The 13,956-nt window shown below is 46.3% G+C and overlaps 1 protein-coding gene across 5 annotated transcripts in view; it reads left to right on the top strand.

The window, feature by feature from the left end:
- Nucleotides 1-3,365: 3,365 nt before the first annotated feature.
- The window catches only part of SNPH (syntaphilin), a 40,778-nt gene continuing 30,187 nt past the window's right edge, over nucleotides 3,366-13,956 (top strand). For 2 of the 5 annotated variants that reach the window (XM_053574445.1, XM_053574444.1), the window contains exons 1-2: nucleotides 3,367-3,529; nucleotides 3,781-3,887. The gene's annotated coding sequence lies outside the window, so the exon portion shown is untranslated. The other 3 variants (XM_053574442.1, XM_053574448.1, XM_053574443.1) reach the window with 3 other exon arrangements.

Below are 13,956 nucleotides of genomic sequence, written 5' to 3'. Positions count from 1 at the left end.
TCACCCTCCCTACCTGTGGGGAGCGCCTATAGCTCTGTGAGTAGGGTGCTGGCCCCATATACTGAAGGTGGCAGGTTTGAACCCAGCCCCAGCCAAACCGCAACAACAACAAAGTTTCTCCTCCCTCTGAGTTTTAGGTACCTGTGGGTTCCTGCTGTCACAGCCACCACTGAAGGCTTGCCTGGGGACTGAGTTGTGTGACAATAGAGAAAAAATTTGACAAGAAAAATGATTTTCCCTATTCACTCTGAGCATCAGAGTTCTCCTTTCCTGATCCTTAAGTCAGAACTAGGGGAATTCTTTAGGAGCTCTTTCTCTGTCTGTTGATCCCAATTCCAGATTTTAGTCTGCCTTGAGACCAGAACAGAAGATAACCAGAGGAAACAAAAATGGTAAATTCACCATTAGTTCAGTGGTACAGTACATTAAATTCTGGCTGCCTTCTCCAATTTGCCTACTATTATTTTGTCTTCAGAATCCTTGTATAGCTTTGTTCAGGTTTTATTGCTGTATTTAGTGGGAGGAGTGTGCTTATCCAGAATCAGAACAAAAATTGGTTTTGAGATGAAAAAAAAATTAAGCATTTCCTAATTAGTCCAAAACAAGACAAAATTACCGATTTCATTGGAATAATTTTATTGTTTTTTGCTTATAATCCTCATTTTGGTGCAATTTACATTTTAACTGCTTTCTGAAGCTCAGGAGCATTCTTTACTAGCTAACATCATTCCAGAATGGAGTAATGTGGGTGAAAATGCCCTTTTGCTTTGTATAAGTTCCTCGTGGAGATTTCTGGGAAGTGTAGTCTTTTAAGTACCAAATCAAGGAGGGAAAGGCAACCAAACATGGGGACAGACAAAAAAAAAAAAAAATTACAATTTCAGAAATACGAATCTTTAAACAAAAATTATGGCTTCCTTTGGCTTTAAGTATAAAGATGTCACATATAATTTAGATAGGCAACTATTTCATTGCCTGTCTTTTTATTAACAAGGCAACTAATCCTTGTTAATATAAAAGGATGGTTTTAGACAACAGGCCTCAACAATTTCACATGGCTTTTTCACCTACTATTTCTTTCTTTTCTTTTTTGAGACAGAGTCTCTCTCTCCCCCCCACCCCCTGCTTTTTTTTTATTTTGAGACACGTCACCCTCGGTACAGTGCTATGGCATAACAGCTCATAGCAACCTCAAACTCCTGGGCTTAAGTGATTCTCTTGCCTCAGCCTCCCAGTAGCTGGGACTAAGGCACCCGCCACAATGCCTATATTTTCTGTTGCAGTTGTCATTGTTTAGCTGGCCCGGGCCAGGTTCAAACCCGCCAGCCTCAGTGCATGTGGCCGGAGCCATAACCACTGTGCTACAGGTGCCAAGCCACCTACTATTTCTTAGTCCTGCTACAATTGCTCTTCCAGTCTTTCCACAAAGCATAATATAATCATAGCCATCTAATATGAGAATTCAATTTAATTGAATAAAGGGGAAAATATAACCAATGTCCCTCCCTCAAATTTATAAGCATTTGTTACCAAAAACTGATGGATTTTCTGCAAATCAGAGCTACAGAAAAAGATTTCATTTTGAAAAACAACAGTAAATTTAAAATAAGTATTTCTTCATGTACATTATGAGAAGACCTCCCTGAGCTAGTGACATTTGCATAGAGACCTGGAAGAAGTGCAGATGTGAATCATGTGGATATCTGGAGTGTTCTGGGTAAGGATAGGAAATGGAAAGACCCAGAAGCAAGAAGGACCGTTTGATGGGAGGGAAGTGAGTGAGGGGAAAAGCTAAGCAAGATGAAGTCAGAAGGTGGGGTAAGAAGAGGGCAGGTATTGAGAGAGAGATGGAAAACCACTGATAGTTTTGAGCAGAGAGATTACTGATCAGATAGGGCTTGTTCAGAAAGAAGGAGCCCATTCCCATCCACCCACTTCCTATATCTGGAACAGATAAGAAACCAGGCTCAGGCAGGTATAATTGCTCACAGCTGTAATCTCAGCACCTTGGGAGTGACTAGAGCAGGAGTTAAGAGACCAGCCAGCACCTTGGGAGGTAGAGGTGGGAAGATCACTAGAGGTCAGAAGGTAGAGACTAGCCAGAACAACATAGTGAGACCCCACCCTACAAAACATAGAAAAATTGGCCAGGTGTGGTAGTCTTAGCTACTTGGGAAGCTGAGGCGAGAGAATCACTTGAGCTCAAGAGTTTGCGGTTGCAGTGAGCTGTGGTGATGCCACTGCACTCTAGCCCAGGCAATAGAGTGCACCCCTATCTCAACACAAACACTGGCCCAGAAAGTGAGTAAACTTTCCTGAAGTTACATAGCTAGCACTAGAAGAGCTAGGCTGAGAATCCTGTTTTCTGAACTTTGTGGTCCCCTTATTTCCCCTGTGATATGAGATGAAAGACAGAAAAGACCCTAAGTTGTAATTGCTAATCTTTCCATCTTTTCAGTGATTTACTATTTTATTTATTTATTTATTATTTATTTGAGACAGAGTCTCACTGTGTTGCCCTGGTTAGAATGCCCTGGCATTATAGCTGACAGAAATCTCATACTCCTGGGCTCAAGCAGTCCTCTTGCCTCAGCCTCCCAAGTAGCTGGAACTACAAGTGCCTGCCACCCTCTTGTTAGTGGGCAGTTTTTGTTGTTGTTGTTGCAGTTGTCATTGCTGTTTTAGCTGGCCCGGGCTGGGTTTGAACCCACCACCCTTGGTAAATGGGGCCGGCAACCTACCCACTGAGCCACAGGCGCCTCCTGTGGGCAGTTTTCTATTTTTAGTAGAGACGGTCTCTCACTTGTTCAGGCTGGTCTGGAACTCCTGATCTTAAGCAATCCACCTGCCTTAGCTTCCCGGGGTGGTAGGATTACATGAATGAGTCCCCATGCCTGGTCTTGATTTACTATTTTAGTACTTAAAAGGAGAACATTCTGTCCTCAGATATTTAAGATTCCTGTTACCCTTTTTCTTAGTGGTCCAACAAGTGTTCACATTAAATAATCCTGGTACTCAAACTTGGTTTGGGGATTGGAGAATGTTGAAAGAGATCAGATAAAATTAATATTTAACGCAAGTCAACTGTGTGCCAAGGAGTTAGATTGGTATCATCATCCCCTGTTACAGATGAGAAAGCGGAGGCCCAGAGGGGTGAAAACACTTGCACAGAGTCACGCAGCCTGTCATTGGGACCAACGCGTTTTCCACTATGCCCCATCGTCCAGCTCTAAGAACTGGCTGGAGTTTAGGTGGGAGAAGACCCCATTCCCAGCCTGCTAGCATCTCTGCTCCCAGGCCCTTTGGAACGAGAGACTATCTCTTTAAGAAGGAAAGTGAAGACGGGCCTCTTACGCAGCTGCCGGCGAGCCGCCGACTGGCTGGTCTCCTGCATCCACCTCTCCCTCCCTTCTCCTCCTTTTAAGCAGTCCCAGTTTGGTGAGCACCCAGCTAGCCGCCTCCAACAGGGGCTCCGGAGAGCAATTCTGCGGCCCCAGTAGGGCAGCTGAAGCCATGGAAGCCTCCGCAGGTGATGACAAGGACGCCAGGGACCCCTGGGCCCACCGCCCAGCTGCACCCGCCATAACCCTGAGTGCCAAGGGCCAGGGGGGTGGGGAAGACGTGGGCCGTGAGGAGTAGCAGGACGGAGCACCCAACAGGCAGCCTGCCCTCCAAGCTTTCTGGCTGCGGAGGCCCAGCTGTCAGCGTCCGGGGCTCAGCTGTAAGAGTGTCCGCCACCGCGTTCACCCGCCCCTGTCTGTCTCTTTCCCACGGCCGCAGGTTGCTGATCAGGGCCAGGCGGCTGCAGCAGCAACTGCAGAGGCGCTGCGCCAAGCCGGGCCCAAGTGGTGCAACCCGGCGGGGCTGCGGAGGGCGAGTGGACTCAGGTGAGGAGGCCGTGGTGGAGCCGGGAGGGGCCCTGCGCTGCACGGAGGTGGGTGGGGGCAGCTTGCAACCTTTTGCTGCGGTAGAATCCCTCAGATGGCACCAGCCAAAGAGGGGTTAATCGTGACTCATTCTTACCCTCCCTTCATTCCCTTACATCCTTCTAAGTACTCCCCTCCCACTGTGAAATTTACTAATTAGAGGATGCTGATTGCAACTGGGAAGATGCCCAAGGTGGGCGATAGGGAATGTTTTAGAGGACACCCCCCCTCCCCCACTTTCCTATTTGTCTTACTTTTCTGGTGTTTGGCAAGCATTTAAGCTTCTCTTTTTTTCTTTTTCCTTCTTGGAGCAAGGGTACCTGGGGGTGGGAGAATGGAACCCCACATCCACCCCAAGGTCAAGTGCCAGTGTTTGCTTCCTTCCCATCTTTCCCTCTGAGAAGCATCAAAGCCCTGCGGTAAATGTGGGGAAAATGCCCATCACCCCTAGAGTATAAGATCTGAGTCTCAGTCTCCTTAGAGAGAGAAGCTTTCACCTTCCTCTCCCCAGAAGAGAGCTGGGCTGTTTGCAACACCTACTAGCCTGGTTAGCCCTATATTCCTTTCCTCAACCCTGCAGACTGAAGGAGAGGCTGGTCACATGCTGCCTGTTTCCTCTCCCTCTCTGCCCATCTGGTGATGTGGGATAGGCTGGAGGAGCTTCCCAGAAAAAGGTGATCACTGCAGGCAGGGTGTAAGGAAGTGGGATTGGGGTTCTAGGGCTTTAACTTGCTAGTTGGCCACAAGTAGCCATCTTGAAATTCTTTAGGCAGAGATGTCTGTCTGCTCATCTGTTAAATGCCGGAGTTGGATTAAATGATCTGCACAATTTTAGTATAACACTCAAGCAGCTCTTTCATGTCAAGGGGACCCCTTTACTAATTTAAATTTAGATTCATGAAATAATTGGGGTTTCCTCAGGTAATCTCTTTCAACTTTGGACTTCTCAAGTGAAGCATTGACCTTGTGTGCCCTGAACTGGAGGTGTCCAACAGTCTTGTATTGACATCCTGGCTCTGTAAATTACTTCTCTTCCCCAAGCTTTAGTTTCCTCATCTGCAAATCTAGCCTCAGAGGATTGTTGTGAGGATTAAATGAGTTGTATATGGAACACTGAAAATAGTGTCTGTGCCTGGTACATAGTAGGTTCTTGGGACTTGTGAGATACACTGGGAGAAGAGAGGAAGGGTTGGCTGCTTTTAGTCCTCTTTTCTTCTCCCTCTTCTGATAGTCTATTCCACGTCCCTGCAATGATGTCCCTGCCAGGGAATAATGAATGCTGGAGTGTGTTAGGCTACCAGGTTGAGGGCCTAAGCAGCAATGAGGAGGCACAAACATTTCCACTGCAAGAGCTGTGACATCATTCTAGCAAATGATGGTCCCAAGGAGGCATTTATACCCAGAACTGGGTTTGGAAAATCCTAGCATCCAAGGGTGGAGTCTCTGAGGGAAGAGAAGCAACAGAATCTTGTGTACTGGTAGTGGAGCAGGGATCAAGGCTTCCAGATCTCACGTGAATCCCACTGCATTTTCTTCCCTTCTTGGGAGTCTCTCTCTCTCTAGAATCTCCTTGAGACCAGGCAGTCAAGTTTTTGGTGCCCATATTTTCTATTCTTTATCTTCCCTCCTGCTGTCATTTTTAGCCTAGCACTCCATCTTTCTTGCTTAAATTTATTCCACAGATACCTCTGCCTTTGACAGCACGATAATGGGGTTTCCCTATGAGGTGAGGTGGGGCATTTTGCTTCTGTACCAGTTAGGCCAAAGGAAGTTGTTGTGTCCTCTTCCCACCCCCACCCCTGCAATTTCTATTAAACTGTGAACTCCTTTCTGCAGTGGCTAACAGATGTTTTGCCTGCTCCTTTAGGACTCCTGGCTAGACCCAAAGGGTCCAGATGTGCTAGGGAGGGTGATGATGTTGGCAAAAATGCATCCAAATGGTGCTGGCTGGTGTTAAGATGACTGTGAAAGGAAGAGGATTGGGAAGAGAGCCATTTCCTATGTTTGAGGGAGGAAAGCAGATAAGGAAAATCAAGAGAGCCAAGATGGACATGCTGTAGAAAGTCAGGAGACCCAGGTCCTGTTCAATCCCACCTCATTGTGTGACCTTAGGCTTCCCCTCAAGGTCTCTGTGTCCTCATCCCTATAAGGAGAGGATTAGTGATCCATAAGGCCCCTTCTGATTCTGACATTCTGTCAAGTAGATTTTGTTAAATAAAAATAAGAAAATTGTTATTACTCTTAATATTATTTATGAAGTACCAGACCATTAACCATCTCAGGTAATCCTCATAACAAATTATTTGAAAGATGAGGAGACTGAGGCTTAGAGAGATTAAGTGACTTTCCCATGACTACACAGCTAAAAGTGGCAGGACTGTTAACCTGATACCAGGTCTCCCTGACTCAAAAAGCATGCTCTTCCAAAGGTTTCACTGTCTCCCCCTACATACCTTGCTGTCTCTGTGAGTTGTGAATGCACTTGCAGGCTCAAATAGGGGTTTGGAGAAGGGAGAGCTATGAAGAAATCATGGTGGAAGATCAGGCATTTCCCCCAAGTGTTTGCTGCAGAGGACTTGCTGGGTGGGAGAGTGTGTGAGTCAGGACAGGAAAGGGAGAATTTTCCTTTCACCAGGAGTTGTTGTTTGTACTTTGCTGTTGGCTGGTTGGGTCCCCATTTACCGTGGAGAATGGCTAGGCCTGAATGACATTCATGACAGACCTGTTTTTGAGTGCTTCCTATGTTGTACTCTGTTTTACACAGGTTCAATGATTTACTGCTCAGACCATCCCATTATGTAGGCACTATATATAATTTTACCCATTTTTACAAATGAGAAAGCCAAGGCAGAGAGGCAGTGGGTCTTGCCCAGTGTTGTTCAGCTAATGTGTTGTAGAACCTGAAGGATATTTAGTTGGAAGTGCACTAGACTGGGAGTTAAATGGGTTGCTTTTAGTCTGAGCCTCCATTAACCAATTAACCTTGGGTAAGCCAGTTTCCCTCTGAGAGTTGGTGTTCCTATCCCTCAGAAGGAGTGGATGCATCTACAGGCTATAAAATGCAACGTTGTTCCAGTACTGGGGGTGGAGGGAATTCCATGTCTTATTAAACATTGATGAGCATTTGTTATGATTTATTAGCTAGGCCCTGAGCATACAGCAAAGAGTGAGAAGTGATCCCTAGTTTCAAGAAGCTCATGTCTAACAGAGACTTAAACATGTAGGTATGAAGAGCCACCTAGAAGCTATGAGGCACACTGATGTGGGTATAATGTGGGGACAGAGGGACATGGTCTCTCCTACGGAGTGGGTCAGAAAGACTTTAAAAGAAGATGCCATTAGGGCGGTGTCTGTGGCTCAGTGAGTAGGGGGCCAGCCCCATATGCCGAGGGTGGCGGGTTCAAACCTGGCCCCAACCAAACTGCAACAGAAAAATAGCCGGGTGTTGTGGCGGGTGCCTGTAGTCCCAGCTGCTCGGGAGGCTGAGGCAAGAGAATTGCGTAAGCCCATGAGTTGGAGGTTGCTGTGAGCCGGGTGATGCCACGGCACTCTACCGAGGGCGGTACAGTGAGACTCTGTCTCTACAAAAAAAAAAATATGCCATTGTCATCATCTTATTTTCTACAGTGAGTTTGTGATGATGATGATGATAGGGTCCTACCCAGCTTGGGACACTTCCACACAGTTCTAGAGATCTCTTGGCCTGTCCTCATCAACCTAGAAGATGGCCACATTCTGAGGGATCTTCCAGGCTCATTCTATGGCACAGTTCCAGTTGAACTGTCCATTTTTTCCTAGGTGAATCAAAGCCTTTCTTTAGAGGCTTCTAGAAGCAGGACTCTGAAATTCTCTTGGAAAGCCTATCTAGTGCCTATAACCATTCAGTAGGCTTAGAGAATTCTTACTTATTTCCAGCATTCTACCTGCCTAGAGGAGCACCTAACACCTGAGAGTTAAGGCATCTGCCTAAGGTTGCTCAGCAGGACTGGGTTCATAACTCTGGCCTAATGGGGACTGCATTTCTGAGCTACTTGGGGTCCCTGTACACATAAGCCACCAGGGGCCTGAGGGGCCATTTTTTCATTATAGGGACAGTTTGAAGCAGATATTATAAGGCTTGAGCTGAGGGCCTTTGGAGAGGCAGAGACCCATGTTCTCCAGGCTGCTTTGCATCTCTTAATGGACAGATATTTATGAAGTGTTTGTCACATGCTCAGCACTGTCCTCTAAATTGATGAGCTGAGCCAACCAAAAAGAAGTGTCTAGGAAGCAGCCTGGCGCAATGGAAAGAGCCAGCACTAAGGAGTCAGGTCCGGCCTCTGCCACTGACTCACTGGGTGGCCTGAGGTCAGGTCCTTTGGTTTTCCTCACTTGCAAAATGAGAGTCAGAGGTGGTGATCTCCAAGAGCCCTTCAAAAGCTCTGACTGGCTAACAATTCAGTAACTCTTTATTCTGTTCTGTAACCACTTTAGGGGGTACAGGGTGGGTAGGATATGGATAACTAACTTGAGGAAGAATAAGATAAATATAACAAGAGGCATGAACAAATGCTCTGTGGATTTGCTGGAGGGAGAGAGCTTGGGAAAGGCTCAGTTTGAAAGCTACCTCTTCAAAGATAGAATGATGCAGATACAGATAGATGGAGTTGTATGTTTTTTGATTTGGGGGAGTTCTTGTTTTAGCCAGGAGGAGCAACAGAAGCATGCTGTCATACAAGGACAAGAAGGCAGTATTGCAGAACAGGGGTTCCTGGGCTTAGTTTTCACAAAGATCATTGCATTTGGGAATCAATCCTAGGTTGGCCAGCTTTTTATGTTGCCAGATAATGACATTTGAATGACACTTACAGTTCTATGTGCTATCACTATCACATAGTAAGAGAAAGAGGATTTTAATACCTCTGTCCTCAAAATAAGATAGCCATATTAGGCTTGGTGCCTATAGCTCAGCTGCTAGGGTGCCAGCAACATAAACTGGAGCTGGCAGGTTTGAACTCAGCCTAGGCCTGCCAAACAACAATGACAACTACAACAACAAAATAGCTGGGCATTGTGGTGGGTGCCTGTAGTCCCAGCTACTTGGGAGGCTGAGGCAAGAGAATCGCTTAAGCACAAGAGTTTGAGGTTGCTGTGAGCTGTGATGCCACAGCACTCTACCCAGGGCAACATAGTAAAACAAAAACAAACAAAAAAAAGATAGCCATATTATCAGAAAAAAGACACCCTTTCAAATTGAGTATATTTTGCTTTGTTAAAACCTCACTGCATTGTCCCTATTTTACTCATTTTGCCACAGACTGCTGTTCCTGTGTTTGGCTTTGAAGTCAGGCTGCTGGAATTTGAATTTTAGCCAAGTTACTTTTTCTTTCAGAATATGTGTTTCCTCATCTGTAAAATGGGATATTGATGCTGGCTGTCTCCTAAGGTCATTGGGAAGTCTGCATGCCAAAATAAAACATGAAAAGTAAGGGATGTCAAATGCATTTGTCTACAAAGGTAAAACAGGTCGATTGGGCTGTTCAGAGATTATAGCAAATTGGAAAGTGCTTGCTTGAAACACGCAGCTGCTATCCTGCTCCTACCATTCTTTCTTCCAAGAATGTGGGCCCAGTGTTTTTTTTAGTGTATAAGACAGAAATCTGTGTATTTGTGGCATTTCCTAATTTTTAAAATGTGGCAAACTAGGCAACATTTTAAAATGCACATATTAAAATGTGTCTATGGCAGACCATCAATTTGGGACTTCTGATGTAGGGCTCTAGATGCTGGGCACACAGTGCTCAGTTATTGTTGGCTGGTCTACAGATGGGGACAGAGAAGGGAAACAAGGCTGGAAAGGCAGGCCCCAGTCAGAGAATGTCTTATTTGCAAGGCTGTGGAGTTTAGCCTTACTTCGGCAGCTTGTGATCTTTTACCTCTGGGCCCCCAGCTTCAAAGGCCCTAATTGTGCCCCTTCCCTTTTGGCAGCACTGTTAGGATTGAGTCTCTAGGGACTGAGGCCTCCAGACACCTCTGTACCCCCTTAAAGCTGGCCTGAGCCGGACCTCCCTGCACAGGGTCTCTGAAAGTTTGTTTGGCAGTCCCAGAAGAAGGAACTTGGCTGGTGGCCTGTGAAGCCTGGCACAGAAACCACCCTTGAGAGACAGGCATGAAGAGAGGCTCTGGCAGCTCCTGAGATCCTCAGTGGGAGGGGCAGTTCCTGTTCTTCGGAAGCCACTCAGGCCTTGCAGCCAAGGTTCTGCTGCCTTCTCCTTGGGCTATGATGTGGTCTGGACAGCAGGCAGCCTCTCCATATACAGCTCGACCACAAAGCCCCAGAGAGGGAAAGTTGTGGTCTGGTAGCAGGGGAATCTTAGAGAAGGACCTCAGAGGAGCTCCTAGGTAGGAGGAAGAACCCCACAGACAGGGCCTTTTGGGATTCAGATTAAAGCCACTGATGACAGTTTACACTTTTGTTAATCAAATATCAGGCACCCAACATGATAAGGTTTTATTCTGGTCACTGCGAAGGAATGCAAAGAAGTATTTATGTTCATTCAACCATATTAGTGTCTACTTTGTGTGCAGGCACCAAGATGTGGTTCCTACCCTCCAGGAGATGTGTAGCCTATATAGAGGAAATATACATGAATGGTGCTGAGGGCCTGACAATAGAAGTATTAATAACAGCTGCCATTTGACCACATGCCTCCTGAGTATTAGGTGCTAGCCATCATAGCTCCTGTTTTAGAGGCTGGATGTGAGAGTTAAACAGAATCTCCCTCTAAGGCCCTCAGCACCTTGCCTGCAACACAGTGATGTAGCTGCATTATTGGTAGCCGGGGTCTGTGTTATTAGATCCCGAAGAAAGGCAAAATACAGATGGGACAGAGAAAAAAGGAAACAGCAAAACAATTCAGACCCACTTAGCATATGTTATCTTCATTTTAAAGATGAGGACAGTGAGATTCAGAGAGGGGAAGAGATTTTCTCAAAGTCACACAGCTGCTGTATAGCAGAGCTTACACTTAGATGCTACTTTGTTTGGAATCAAAGCTACATTCTTTCTTCCAAGCCATACTGCCTCTAAATAAGTGATTTGTGAACAACAAAATAAAACCACCATTTGTTGAACACATATGTCAGGTGAGTCACAGTGCTACTTGGTGAGGTAGGGAGTTTTATAGTTGAAGAAACTGGGACTACTAGAAAGAAGAAACTGACCCAAAGTTAGCTAGCCAGAGTGGTGGGGTCAGAACACCAAGCCAAGTGTTCCAGGTGTGCTTTCACACTCTAGTGACAGAGAGGTGGTCTTCGATGGTAAAGATAATTGTAGGTATTCAAAGTATGGTCACTGGAAAGAATGAGCTTCCACCATGTCCTGAGGGGCGCATTCCAGAATAGTACTTGCAAGTGCCAGCAAGGAAGGCAAATTTTGGCTCAGTTCAAGAGAGAATATTCTAAAATTTTAAAAGTCTATAAACAAAACAGTGTGTCTTGAGAGCAAGTGCCTCATCTCTGGAATGCTCACCTAGGCCTGTATGTTCTAAGAGGAGCTCCAATAGTTGTCATCCAAAAGATCTAGAAATCTAGTATAGGGGTGATCACAGGTGATACAAGCCGTGGGTGCCACTTGTACTTCCTAGCAAAAGAGTAGCTATAGATTGGAACTATCTGGGAAGGTTTTTTGGATGAGGAGGAGGCGAAGGAAATAGAGCAGGATCTAAAGAGCTGGCAGAATATGGGTTGGGGAAAGGGAGAAGAAGAGGATTGTATATCAGGTAGTGAGCCCACCTAGGGCTGGGCCATAGGTCTTGGGTCCCCTCAGCAAAGGTAGCTCTCTGTTTTCTCTGGCTGTTTAAATAGTGGAAACAGGCTAGGCATGATCAGTCACATCTGTAATTCCAGCACTGTGGGAGGTGAGGTAGGACAACTGCTTGGGGCCAGGAGTTCAAGACCAGCCTGAGCAACATAGTGAGACGCCCGTCCCTACAAAAAAAAAAAAAAAATTCACTGGCATGGTGGCAGCTGCCTATAGTCTCACCTACTCAGGAGGCTGAAGCAGGAGGCAGGAGAATCACTTAAGTCTAGGAGTTCACGTTGGCAGTGAGCTAGTATCATGCCACTGCACTTCTACTTGGGTAACAGAGTGAAACCCTGTCTCAAAAAAAAAAAAAAAAAAAAAAAGATAGAAATGGAGGCCCACTAAATCCTGGGTCTTTCTTAAAGCCCAGTAGGTGACTAGTCTGGCTCTACTTTCCCAGCTTATTTTCCACACATCCCCACCTCTCTGCATTGTACCATTTACTTGTCTTTCAGAAGTGGCAGACTTTGGACACGGAGCTCAAGTAGGAGAAAGTTGTGCTAAGCATCGCCTCGGCAGTGAGACAGAGGTCATGGGGCAGCCTAAGTCATCCAGCAACAGGCACCGTCCTCACATTTGGGGCAGCAGAGGCAGAGGGGCAGAGCTGTACTTCCATCCACTTAAGTGGCTCTGGGCGTCCTGGGAGCCACTTGCTGCTCAGAGTGAGCACTGGCTTCAGAGTCAGGCCTGGTTTAGTTCTAGTTCTGCCACTTGTTAACTTGGGACTTCAGACAAATTATGTTGCCCCCGGGCTGTTTTCCCATCTACTAAAGAAAAATCAATTATTCCTGCCTGAGAGGAGATGGCATGATCCCCTGAGAACCTTTGTGGGAAAGGGCCTGGTATGCAGCAGACTTTCCCCAAAACACTGCCTCCTCCTGTCTATGGGCCTCAGCTGCTTCTCTGCCCCTCTTAAGTCCCACCCCTTTTCTCACATAGTGATAACATGCCAGGCACAAGGATATGTGACCTTACAGCATCCTCCTGACAGCCCAGTTGAGGAAAGCATTACTGTAAGAAAGGAAGCTGAGCCATAGGAAATGTAAGCAACTTATCCAAGGTCTCACAGCTCTGACATGGTGGCTAAGCTACCAAACATCTGATACCAGATTGTAAATTCTCCCCACCCCTCATTTTTTCCCTTTGCTTTCTCATTCTTTTCCTTTCCCTATGTCTGTTCTCTTAGGCCTGTGAATGTCTATTACTCCCTCCTCAATTCTTAGCTGGGCTCTTAAGAGCAGGGTTATTAGTTCTGGGCCTCATTGGAGTGAGCTGGCCTAAGAGGTTGACAAGGACATTTTGATGCTTTATTACTTCCCAAGAGTCCCTGAGTGGCCCTTGGATGTGTTCTACCCCAGGTCAGCAGCATTCCTTCCATGCTGTTTCTTTCCATCTTAATTACTTTTATTCTCCCTTTATCTTCTGCCTGAAATTTCCTTTCTACTACTATTGCTGTCTCTCCATATTCAGATCTGTCTCCAGGCTCAGCTCAAACACCACCTTTCAGAGATCATTCTTCCAGTTCCTACAGATCCTTCACAGCACCCCAAGCTCTTAGTCACCACACTCTGTGCTCTGGGAGGATGGAGAGCACCTATCCCCTCCACACACTCCTGTCTTCTGACCCAAAGAGACAATCTTCCCTGGGTGGCACCAAGGGCCCAGATTAGAGCTGTAGGACAACTTAATCCATCTCCATTCTGTGTCTTCCTTCTGGAGAGCCCTTGCCCACTTCCCCAAGGTGGGGCTGCCCACTCTGAGGGCTGCATGTCAGAGGATAGGCCTCAGACTTTGTTAGGACTGGTGGGAGATCAGTATTGTAAGGAGACCCAGAGGTCAGCCATTCAGATGAAAAAGACCGGGATCCAAGCCTGGATAAAATCAGACCCCTTGCCCGCTCTGAGCAGTCAGGAACAGAGAGCACAAACTGGGGTTGGATGTGGTTAAATTGCCATCTCAGTCTTTGCCATGGACTTGTTCTGACCTTTTATTACCTCGTTAGCAAAAATGGCCACCAAATCACAATCCAAGTCTCAGAAGCAAAGCTTCCATCCTTCCATCCATAATTAGAAAGAAAGAACTTTATAATTTCCCAAAGATCTGATGGATCAGTTGGTAGTGAGTGTCCTCCTTGCTGGAGGTGCTCAAACTGGGTCTGAGTGACCACAGAACAGGAATGTTATTCAG

Source organism: Nycticebus coucang, chromosome 21, assembly GCF_027406575.1.
Source record: "Nycticebus coucang isolate mNycCou1 chromosome 21, mNycCou1.pri, whole genome shotgun sequence".
Classification (NCBI taxonomy): domain Eukaryota; kingdom Metazoa; phylum Chordata; class Mammalia; order Primates; family Lorisidae; genus Nycticebus; species Nycticebus coucang.
The sequence above is the reverse complement of the archived record's forward strand: the minus strand, read 5'-3'. Positions and strand labels throughout refer to the sequence as shown.